This window comes from Camellia sinensis, chromosome 1, assembly GCF_055761805.1.
Source record: "Camellia sinensis isolate YWXY chromosome 1, ASM5576180v1, whole genome shotgun sequence".
Lineage (NCBI taxonomy): Eukaryota > Viridiplantae > Streptophyta > Magnoliopsida > Ericales > Theaceae > Camellia > Camellia sinensis.
Window position 1 is genome coordinate 145,448,628 of NC_138961.1, and position 13,085 is coordinate 145,461,712.

Genomic DNA, 13,085 nt, shown 5'->3' on the forward strand with positions numbered 1-13,085 from the left:
CAAGGTGGCCAAACAAGAGTATAAATATGGAAAACGATATTCCTCTTACATTATCAACAACTAATCAGCTCAAAGGTCATGTTGTAAGAATTAAGACACCAAAAGCATAGAGATACCAAAATAATCAGATATATTAAAACAATCAAGTCTCTTTTTCTCACCCGATGACATTTTCAACAAAATCAAGCATAAGGAGGGAGTGTGGTACAACATATAGGATAAAAGAATGTAAGTCTCATTATAGCACAAATAATCATCCATATCAAGGTAGCTCTATGATACCAAAAAAATGATAGCACATAATGTTCATACAATTGAAGCTCATACTATTTAACAATAATGGGCAAAAAAAATAGTAACATGTAAAGGTGCAAGCACATAAGTTTGATATTAAAAACATAATAGAAACTGAGGGGATTTTAAAAAATAATCAAAATCAATAGGAGATATGATAAATGAAAGCTCATAACTGAAATGTTCTTCTCGATAATATCAAATAGGATGCAAAATATTACCAATAAGGATGCCAAAATGATACCAACATGCAATCTACCAAGGATACCAATATGCAATCTAGAAGATTTAATAATCATAGTTCAAGCATTATGTAGAGTACCAAACATTACTCATAATACATTAAACTCAATATAATCTCATGGAGCTAATGTAATTCAAAAAAATGAAGCATGTTCAAGGTATGGCAATCCATATGCCAAGAAAAATCATGAATTTCAATATATAGCACACATTTAAGCATAGGCATGATTCTTAGGCAATAACATCATCGAAGAGTATACATTGCAAATCATATAAAGTATAATCAATCTTTTTCATATCAAAGTAATAACAGTATTAGCTCAAGGGATATAAGATTGAATTTTTACCTTAAAAGCTTAAGAGAGTATATGAGGCATACGTTAGGTTCAAGAGATGGAAGCTTTTCAATTTTCAATTTTCTTTCATGAGAGTTCATCTCAAAAGGGTTTAACAAGTATGTTAGCAAAATGATTTCTCCCCCTAAGTTGGTGCTACCCTTTTCTAATGTGATTTGTGTAATTATATCATTCATAGAACAATCACTGTTACTCAACAAAAATACAGCACAAATCACTTTTTATCACAAACTCAAAAGGTGAAAAATAATTCAATGATTAAACAAGAGTTTGGAATGCTATTTTTCAGAATTTTCAAGTTGTAGCACATAACATAATATGCATAAGAAAATAGTGTTATGCTCTTTGTTTTTTTGAAAAATGATGCAACAATCTTATTTAATCACATAACATTATCAAGAGGTATTTTTATCAATTCAATCCACATACTCAAGTGATAAAACATTTTATTTAATGTGGAACACAACATGAATGTTATAAACAATTTATCAATCAAAAGTATTTCATGAGATGTATGCCAATATAATCCATATTCAAAAGATATTCAATATGATAGATGCAATATCTCTACAAACGTATGATACTTCTTTTCATTTAAACATTGTTGATGAATCATAATCAAGGAATTTCATAACTCATTCAAATATTTCAATGTAAAGCATATAAGTATGAAATTTTCATATTGAGCATATTCTTGAGATCACAAATGTAGAATTCAAAATATAGATAGTATACATTTCAAAAACATGTTATGACATCAAAATTGATTCTACAAAGATATGACTCAGAAAAGAATTAACATATTAGTATGAAGTCATATATAAGATGTGAAAAGTATGCTCACAAAAAAAATTTATCACTTCTTATCTATTTTTCATAGCAATGGATGACGTGATATACAATGTTAATGAATACATGAATCATTCATATTCTAATAGGAATTCATCAAAATAATATAATTCTCATTTTTGAGCTCAATAAATGTTTGAAAGAAACTAGCAGAACATGACTTAGCAAACTTAGTACAATTAGGTTACATAGAAGCAATGATTAGACACAACCTATTGTACACAAATCACACCTTAAAGAATATAGAATTTTAAGCTTAAAGGTGTGTTAGGAGTTATACCTTCATTTACCTCTTGGGAATCTTCACCCATATATTACCTCTATTGTTTATCTTGGTGATTTTCATTTCATCATTCTTCTTCTTGTAGGAGTTGATTTTGCACTTTAGATTGAACATTCTTATTGTGCATTTCCTCTCGAAATCCTTGGTGTTCTTTGAGATTCCACCTACAAAAATATCTTGATTTCTTTCTTGGTACCCATACTTACTTGAGTCCATAGGGATTAGTCTTAAGAACATTTAACCTCATAAAAGGTTTAGGATGATCAAAACCAATGCCTACTTTGTCAAAAACACATTTTTTTATTTCCAAGAAGCTTGTTAAGGTTTTCTTTTCTTTTTACAAAATTTTCAAGAGTTTTGTTTAAATCCTCAACATTGTTTTTCCAAGTGTTTTTTCTCATTGGCAATAGACATAAAGTCATTTTTTAAAGTAGCATTTTCCATTTTTAAAACATCCGTATCATTTGAAAGAGAAGTAACTAATTTTTTTAATTTAAAATTCTCAACACAAACATTTCTAAATATGTCATGTAATTCATTGAAAGCACTTTCAAGTTCTACATAATTAGAAATTACCTCATCTTGAGTGAATTCTTCTTCTCCAAGTGCCATGAGACACAGGTTGGCTACTCTATCATTTTCTCTCCAAATGGCTTCATTTTTGCTGTCATCAATTGTTGAAAATTCATGAGCCATGAGTGAGCCTAGGAGTTCTTCAATGCCTAATTTTGTTAGGTCTTTTGCTTCTCAGATAGTTGTAACCTTAGCTTCCAATTCATTGGCAAAGACCTAAGTATTTTTCTTACAAGCTCATAATTAGTATAAGATTTACCAAGAGATTTTAGAGCATTAATTATATTGGTAAATTTATAAAACATCTCAGAAATAGATTTAAATGATTCCATAGCAAAGAGTTCATAATCATGAATAAGCATGTCAATCTGAGACTCTTTATTTGGCTAGTTCTTTCATAGGTGGTTTCAAGTTTATCCCAAATCTCTTTAGCAGTAATACACTTAGAAATTCTATTGTACTCATTTGCATCTAATCCACACACAAGAATAAGCTTGGCTTTAGCATTAGCTTGAAAGAGTTTATAATCATGCTCATCAAATTCATCCTCAAGTTTAGGCACACTGATATGGTCTACTACCTTGGTAGGGATTTTCGGATCTTTAGTGATAATGATCCACAAAGCATAGTTAGTAGCTTGAAAATACAAAGTCATTTTTTTCCAATGAATGTAATTACTACCATCAAAGAGAGATGGCCTATTGCGAGCTTGTCCTACAACAGAGTAAGTAGAATACATGGTTGCTATGGATCAAAAACTCAAGATTGTTAAATCTAAACAAGAGCCCCAGGCTTTCATACCAATTGTTACCCAAAAAACAACCTAAGAGGGGGTGAATTAGGTTTCTACAAATTAAAATTAATAATACCCCAATAAAATTAACTACTAATACAACAAATTATTAACAAGCACAATGATGAACTTAGCAGTAAATGATCAAGTAAAATAACAATGAAGTATAACTAGCATATAGGATAAATTAAATGATTAACACATGAATATTAGATAGCTATAGCAGTAGTAGGAAAATAAAGAGATTAGGGAAGAGGAGACAAATAGATTTATAGTGGTTCGGCTTCAACCAAGCCTACATCCACTCCTCAAGCTTCACTTGAGATTTTCCACTATCTTCTAGCTTCGTAGGGGTACTAGCAACCTCTTTACAAATGGAGCAATCCTCTACGAATTTTACACAAACTTCACAAGCCCAAACCTTTGCAAATCTTAGGTGATTCACAATCACTCTCAAGATTTCAAGAATACAGTGTTTGCAACACTTTTACAAGATGAAATGGTATTTTTACTTTTAAAAAAAACTTACAATAAATATCTCTCAAAGATAGATATATAAAATGAAACTTTGATTATTCTATAAATCTCACACAGGAAAGATAAGGTTAATGGTATAAGGCTCAGTATATAATTTTTGAGAGAGGATGTGAGTGATTATAGATCAAAGAATATTTTCAGGTTTTTTTGTAACTTGTTAATATTAGAGGCTTTGGTATATACAATGAAAATTATAGCCGTTGTATTCATTTGAATTTATAGCCGTTTATAGCTGTTGTACTTCCATCATTACCAATTTGAATATCTTCTACTCCATCATTACAAATTTGAATATCTTTTACTGGAACCTTTTGAACATTTTGGCCTTTTGAACCTTTACAGTCGTTTATAGCCATTGTACTTCCATCATTACTAATTTGATTATCTTCCACTTGAACCTTTTGGCCTGCTGTTGTGCTAGGCTGTTTGAACCTTTATTTTGGGCTGTTTGAACTCCTGATTTAATCAAATATTAAATACATTCTAACAACATTTAGAATAAAAGTTTAGGTGAGAAATAATATGACAAAATAAATTTTGATTCAATTTTTCTCTTTTAAATAAATCATCAAAATAAATTTTAATTAAAATATAATTAAATAAATTATCAAAATAAATAAATCTAACAATAAGTATCCTTAATTTAAATATAATTAATTAATAAATTTGTCATTTAATCTCACAAATCACTTGACCTCATAAACAAAATTGTTACTTTTTAATTTTCTTAAACTTCATCACGGTACCCTCTCTCGTTTTTTCACGGTACCCTCTCTCGTTTTTTCTTTCAGAAACGTACTAAGTATTATTCATTTATTTAATTTGCTGAAAAGGACTCAAAAGCCTTTTTTTTTTTTTTTATAACATTATTAAATTGACAGTGAGTTCTCTGCAGTATGAAATCGGATTGGAACATATTATTGGGTTTGTGGGCCCACCATGGAACCCACATCGATGATTCGGACTGTTTTTGCAGGACTTGTCGAGTACTTCATCTTTACAAAAAATTACGTTGATCGGATATCGATAGTCACTTGACCAGATCAAATTTGTGTCAACGGTAAGTATGATTTTAAAAATAAATTATTGACAGAAATATGATCTGATCAAATTGCTATTAATATTTGATTTTTTACAAGGACGAAGTACTTGACGAGCCTTGTTCATTGGGGGTGTTTGGTGTAACTATTAAAACAGATTATATATTAAAGCTTAACAAATTACAGATTATGACTTTAATTAGAAGTTAATTTGTTTAGTGCAGCTGCTGCATTGTAGATTTAAGTTGTTGGATAGTGTTTGGTAAATAAACTGTGAAATAATTTTTGATATATAAATGTCCATTTTTACCCATGTTATTTGTAAATTGATATAATCTTTGTTGCTTGTAAATTGAATTAACTTTTTTTTTTTTTAATTAACTACTAGTCCACATTTACCTCCCTCCCCCACCAAAAATAAAAAATAAAATAAATAAATAAATCGAAGGGTATAATTGTAAATAAGTTGTTATAATAAGAAATTGATAATCAGAAATCGAGCGAAGGGGCTGGACAACTTTTCAAAATTAGCTTTTTCGAGTTAAATTAAGTTGTTAGAATCAAAAGTTGTTTAAAATAAGTTTAATTAAATAGTCTTCAGAGGATAAGTTAGCGCGCTGAGCTACGTTAGTATGCTAAGCTGAGTTAGCGTGGCGTGAAGAGAACAGTGTTGGAAATGGTTATAAAATTCTGGGTAAAACTAGAATTTTTTCCTAAGTTTGGTCTATTTTTTAGGTGGGCCCCGTGCGTCGATTTTCACAGGTCAAAGTGGTAACGTGTTGTATGCCGCGTTGTGATTCACGTGGTATATTTGGTTGCTCAAAACCATTACCGAGTGAATGGAAAATTGAAACCAAAGTGTGTTCCATGGAAATGGAGTTTTGGTGGAAATTCCTTAATATTGTAAAATGGCTTGTCCCACATTGATTTGGTGAGAAGTTTTGAATGGGTTTATAAGGCATGGGTTTGGTACTTGGGGTGTGCCCCAATGGGTACCCAAGTGTTTTAGAGGGAGAGGTTATGGGCAAAATGGGCTAGACCCATTGGACCCAAAAAATCACCACACGCGCGCACCACCGCGGGCTGGGCTGGGCTTGTTCGGCCTAATACTAATCTTTTTGGGCCAAAACATTTGAATTTAATTTTATTTTTGGTAAAATAAAATCCATAATTCAAATTAAACCGAAAATAAACTGGTCTGGTTTTACTGTACATCCAAACAGGGCCCTTCCCGTTTTTTATCTGTTTGAATTATAAACCCAACAGATTCAAATCTGTTTGAATTCAAAACCAACAGGTTTGCACCTGTTCAATTCAAAATCTGCAGCCACCATTCCATCTATAAATAGGACAACCCTCATTTGGATTTTGTAACTCTAATTCCGTCCTTCATAATTCTGCAAATATTCTTTTCATATTGCTGCATTATTTTCTTCTGTGAGAAAGTATAAACACTTAGTGTGTTCGTTAGGCAAACAATTTGTAGTGCTGCTATTGTTTGTAGTAGATCATTTTATCTTGGGAGATAGATGTCCAAATTTTGAAAGCACCGTGGAGAGGACGAATCTGTCTTAAGGACACAGTGTCAAACACTGGACTTGATCAGATAATTATTCAAAGAAATTTATCAAGTAAGTTGTATAATTTATTATTCTGTTTTATTTGTTTATTTAATCAAATTTTAATTTTGTTTTTGTAACAAAATAAAATCTGTTTTTCTTTATTTATTTTTGTTTCGAGTTTGATTTTTGTAATCAAACAAATTCTCTCATTTCTTTTATATTCTAGTTGTTGTTAAGTGCACAATAGAATTTAATCTTTTTTAAATACAGTGAAGATTGTCCAACAAACAGCACCAAGCTGGGTTGGTGCGACATGGTGTTTCGTTTTGTTCTTAGAACTAACAAGACTACATCTGTTATGTAAGTGGCAAGCAATCGAGCTGGTGTTTTGCCTGGTTGCTGGCCAAGAAGTTAGACCAATTCACTTTGACATTAGTGATAAGGATGAGAAAAGATGAGCATTATCCTTTAAGAATGTGAATCCTAGTGGGACTCTACGAAGAAGAATTAAAGTTCTAACAGGACTCGATGTAGGGGCCATGGCCAAGTTTTTTTGCAAGTTGCCTTCCAGACGGACTGAAAGAAGACGTCCTTTGTGAAATCAACTTGCTTGCCATAGATCTCTTCAATTTCATGTTCAGATGTCGATAAGGCCTTCAATTCACAGATTCAAATAGAATTATCAACAAATATTCTTACAACAGACAGATATAAGCATAAATAACACATGACACGTGCAATTAACTTAGAATTTCATCTTAATTACTTATTAAGCACTCTTAATCAAGGATTATAGGCTAATCACAAGTTGGGATTGTTACAAACGATTGTTTCATGCTTGTGCAAATCTAAAATAGCTTTTCCAAAATTAGAATCTATAAGTTAGCTCAGAAAAGTTACACTAAAAATCTCCATTTAATGATTTGGATTATCGAGATGGACTCAAAATAAGTCGAACTGAACCATCCAGTTGAAATAGCCAACTGGAAAGTCCAGCTCCTATTAAGTATGTCACTTTGTTAAAAATGTATTTCTGTGTTCAAGGTAAAAAGTCTCCAAGATGAGAATACTTTATATTAATTAATTAAACTGGTTTCATAATTTTTTATAACAAAAAAAAAACGTATATTTATTTTTAAAATGTATTACTCTTGTTTATTTTCGAAATATTTCCCGCGTGTGGCCATAATCATCTGTTCAATTAATGATTCAAAAATTATTCTCTCTTGCATTACACATCATCACAATAGTATACAAACGTCTCATACAATAAATTATCATAAGTTCAAGGTTTATAAATCAAATAGATGACTAATTCACAATAATTAAAATGTTAATAGAGTTTAAAAATCAATAAATCAAGTTTATCAAGTTCAAACCTAACAATTACTACTAATTACATAAAATCTTCCACAATCTCACATCATAAAAGGGTGTTACTCAACAATTAGGCAAAATACCCTGCATCAAAGCTTGTATTATAGACTATAAATTAATTTAACATGAATAAAACACAAAAAGACTGTAAGATTCAAATTAATAAACCGTAACAAACATAATTAAGTGACTCAGGTATCACCAATGTGACCTATTGTCAAGACTTGTAAGGAAGGGGATGAGACACTAACCAGCCGACTAATAAAAATGTGGATATCAAAATTTTTACTAAAATTTCTACCACCAATCTCACATTGGTATAGGACCCGCACCATGTGGATCTCACACTCATGTGAGATATTTAATAAAAATTTTCGTAGAATTTTTGAAATCTCTTACTTTGCTCCTCACTTTATCTGCAAAATGAACAATGACAATGTTGTGTACAGTTATAAAGATTTTATTACATACGTTTCTTTTATAAATTAAAAGGGTTGTTTAGATAGAGCTACAAAAGTATACTTTTTTTTTTTTTAATCTTTTTATCTTTTTTCTAGTTTAACTTGACAAATCACGCAAGTCCAAATTAAAAGAATAAAATTCTAGTTTCTCTTTAAGGCACTCAACTCTATCATATTCCATGGGAATTATGAATTCATAAATACTTTGCGCTCATTCTAAGACTCTAATATTGTGTTTGGTTAATGGATTTGAGAAGAGATTTGAAAAGAGATAAGGAAAAGACAAGTGAAATATAAATAAAATATACTTATATTTTATCTAATTTCACACGCATTTTTCCTTTCCATTTTCAAATCTCTTTTCAAATCTCTTACCCAAACATAACGTAAATAGTGAACAGTTGTATCACTCATTCATGTACCAAATAAAAAATACAATCTATTGACCTACTAGCAAGCGTAAATACAGTCACATTAGAGGCCCTTAAACTCCTATTCATATTTTATATCTTCATACCTCTTTATACTCCTTTTATGAATTTTAATTCGGACCTGCATTGATAATTCGAATTGCCTATCTCGTAAGTCCTATAATGAAGGTCATCCATGCAAAAAATTAGTTTCATCAAAAAATTATAAATACAAAAATAAATCACATTTTGTTTTATAAAATAAATGGTAAATATAATTAAGTTTAAATCACCTATTTTATAAAACAAAATGCAATTTGTTCCCATGTTGATAGTTGTCTGCTGAAACTAATTTTTTGCATAGATGACTTTCATTGTGGGACTTAAAAGATATGCAGTTCAGATTATCAATACAGGTTCAAATTAACATCTAAAAAGAATATGAAGAGGTATAGAGAAATCAGGTATGGAGGAGAGCTTAGCCCTCATCATTACCCAAACATATTTTCATAGTTCATTGGTTCCATGGTCCAAAATACATAAACTTATAGTCCCGGTTTGAGATTTATTTTTTTTTTGGATCGGAAGAAAATATTTCATTCAAGAAAGCTAAACGGCACTTACAAGAGTCCATCCAACTCAAAACTTACACCAAACAAAGTGAAAATAAAGTGAGAAGATCCCAACCACAAAGAGGGAAAACTTAACAAATCCACACGGATGGACTCTAAGAAACCGAACAAACCCAGAAACATCAAACAAACAGAAGGACAAAAGAAAAAACGAAAGGAAACAACTCAAGACTAACACCAAACAACAAATCAAAAACAAACCCACAACCAAACAAAAAATCGGCAATGGCGGCAGCAAATTCGGTGATGGAGAAAGCGGCGGGGAAGAGGCAGTGAAGGCAGTTGATTCGTGAAAGCCACTCCTGGAGTGAATGGATAGGAGAAAGAAACACCTCACAAAGGAGGGAGAGGGTGGAAAGCCAAAGCTTCCGAGTTATTGGAAAGCAAAGTATGGAAATGAAAGAGAAAAAGAGGGGTAGGGGGAGAGGAGAGGAGGCCGGAGGCTGCCGGAACCCCTTCCTCCACTGTCGACGGCCACAAACTCTGAAAACCCTAGGAGAAGAAAAGTCTAGAGAGAGAAGCTCTCAAACTAATTTTTTTGTCCTTTTTGCTGTTCCCAATTTGGGAAGTTGGTTAGGACTAAAAAAAGTAGAAAATGATAAAATAGTCTAAATAATTTAATAAGATATGTCCTATCCAAATTATAATTATTTTACTTTTTTTTTTCACAAAAAAGCAACAAAAGTTTTAAAAAATTTCTCAAACGGAATTAATTTAATCAGACTAAATTAGGCAAAAAAATCAAAAAATTAAAATAGAAAAATTCTTTCCAAACTAACCCATAATTAAAATCAGCCATTTTTATTTCCTAGTACTTGACCATTTTGATACTTTTCACGTTGAGCCATTTTCTTTTATTTTTTTACTCAATTTCTAATATTAATCTTTCTACACTTGTAACATTACTAATTATCCCTTTAGGTCAAAGTTAAGAATTTTCCCTCAAAGCTGATTTTACCCAAGGGCCAAATTGACCATTTTGCCCTTGTACTATTTTGTTTGTGTATTATTATTATTATTATTTATGAAGAGAGAACTATATATAAAAAAAGAAAGAAAAATTACAATTCGATACACCTTTTAAAAAATAATTACAATTCATGAATAAATTTATAATTTTAATCATTAATATTTATAAAATTTATTATTGATTTTTATTTATTTATTTATTTATTTTTGTAAAGATCACTCTAAAAGGGGAGAAAAAAATGTTAAAAAAAAAAAAAAGAAGCTGCCTGCCGCATGTTCACTCAAGCATTATATGTGGGCTCTACACCTAAGCCATATGGCTTAATCGGCTGGAACCAAAAGCTCGTGCGTGGCGAGTAGTACATGTATAGTCCTCCTTCCAATTGAAACCAACCATGGCATTCTTTAATTATTGTACTGTTTAGTTTACGGAAATGGATGGAGGAGAATAAAATGATTATATCATTAAAATATTTATTTTTATATTTAATTGATTAAAAATAATTAAGAAAATATATTGCAATGTTCTATTTTTTTTAATAAAATGAGATCGAATAAAATATAATGATTATTTCTTAAACTCCTAATGAAATAACCATTCTTTTATAATAGATTATAATGATTTTATTTGTAATATATTTTTTATTATTTTTTAGTCAACTAAATATGGAAATAAATATTTTGATAGAATGTCTATTCTATTATATTTTATTTTAATAAATCAAACACTACCTAAATAGAATCATTATTTACTAGTATACGCAAAAGATTATTTTAAAAGAAAGTTGAAGTAATATTTATTTTATTTCCTCACATTTCAATGAATTAAATAGGATAATTTGGTCGTTGGAATGGAATATGTAAACCAAAAAGGAAAAAGACAAACCTTACCTTACCTCCTCTGTTGGGTATCTTTCACGAAGTTGGTGATCAATTTCTTGGCATGTAATAATAATATCTATAGTATTATTAATTCAATGACGTATAAATAAATACTATTTATTCTATATTTTTAACTTAATATTATTATATTAATAAATTTTTTATTCAATCTCACTGTATTCTTGATCCCCTTCACCTTATAAAGCCAAACATACGTGATCTCAAGTCAAATAGTCAATTTATTTTTGAGATCTATGTATCCCCACTTTTTTTAGGAGAGATGGAAATATTCGATTCGTAAAAATAAGTGATTAATGACAGTAAAATAAGCATATTTAACTCTTATATTTAATTATGCAAATAAAAAAATTATATAAAAATAATATAAAATGATATAATAAGTTTTAATTTTATTATATCAAAATAAAACACTCATTAAAATGATTTATACTTTAAAAATAAAATTGTACTAGAAATAGACAGGATCTTAATCTTTTCTTTTCAAATAGCCATTGAATTGGACGGTAACCTAATTGTTGCAAACAACAGAATAAAAATACTCCAGATCGATAAAATTATTAGCAACTGCATTGGATATCAATATTCTTATGTTGTGTTTGGTTGGGGAATTTGAGGAGAGACTCGGAAAGAGAAATAAAAAAGGTAGGTGAAATGTGAACAAAACATATTTATATTTCACCTAGTTTCACACTCTTTTTCTTTTTCCCTTTTCAAATCTCTTCCCAAATCCTTCAACCAAACACAGTGTTAGGAAATTGATGAGAAAACAAGAGCTATTCCTTGTTTGGCTGATAATACGACAAGCCTTACCTTACCTCCTGTCTTTTGGGTATCTTTCACGAAGCTGGTGATCAATTTCTTGGTAGTCACAGTTTGTATTGGAATTGGAGTGTAGTCAACAATTTTGAATATTATTATTATAAAGATAGAAAAGAAAGTGAAGAAAATTATATTAAGTCTTGTTGACCTTGGAAAAAACTGCGTTTAGACTTCAACAACCATTTCCTTGTAATTAACATGTATCTTCCGAGAATAATGGTCGTGGTTTCAAATATTTTACTAAATATTATATTAAATATTTTATATAGATATGGGACTCATATTATATAAATCTCATGACTCTCACATCTATATAAAATATTTAAAATTCCTAACATTACTTATTTGTCAATAGACAAAAACAATATTTAGGTCAAGTTTGGCTATCCTAAATAAGTACACATTTTTTATTTTTTTATCTTTTTTCCATCACATCATCTCTCTACTTTTCTATACATCTTTTCATAAAAAGACAAAAAGTACACTTAATTAGGTCATCCCAAACAACTCCTTAATAAAATATTTAAAATTCCTAAGATTACTTATCTTCTTATGGACAAAAACAAACAAGAGAGCATAAAAACACATTATCATCCCAACATGTAAAACAAAATGTAATTTCCTTAACGACTAGCTAGTTAGTCGGTTGTCTCTCTCTCACATCCCGGTACCATCTTGTATTACAAGTTTTGCAATAAAATATTTCAAATAAATTAATAATTAATGCGTAAAATTAAACAGATAATGTAGTAAGTATGAGAATAAAATAATATAAACAGCACAAGACATAAAAAAATATGATCGGTTATCGACTAAAGCGTCGTGTAGTCATTTTATTGTCTCTTTTTACGTGAAATTATAAACAGAGTACAACAATTTTATGATATAACTTACATGTACTCACAAGTATTTCTTATCTAATGTTTAAATCCATTAAGAGAATAGGAAAAAGTCATAGACCATATCATCAAAATAGATAAAATA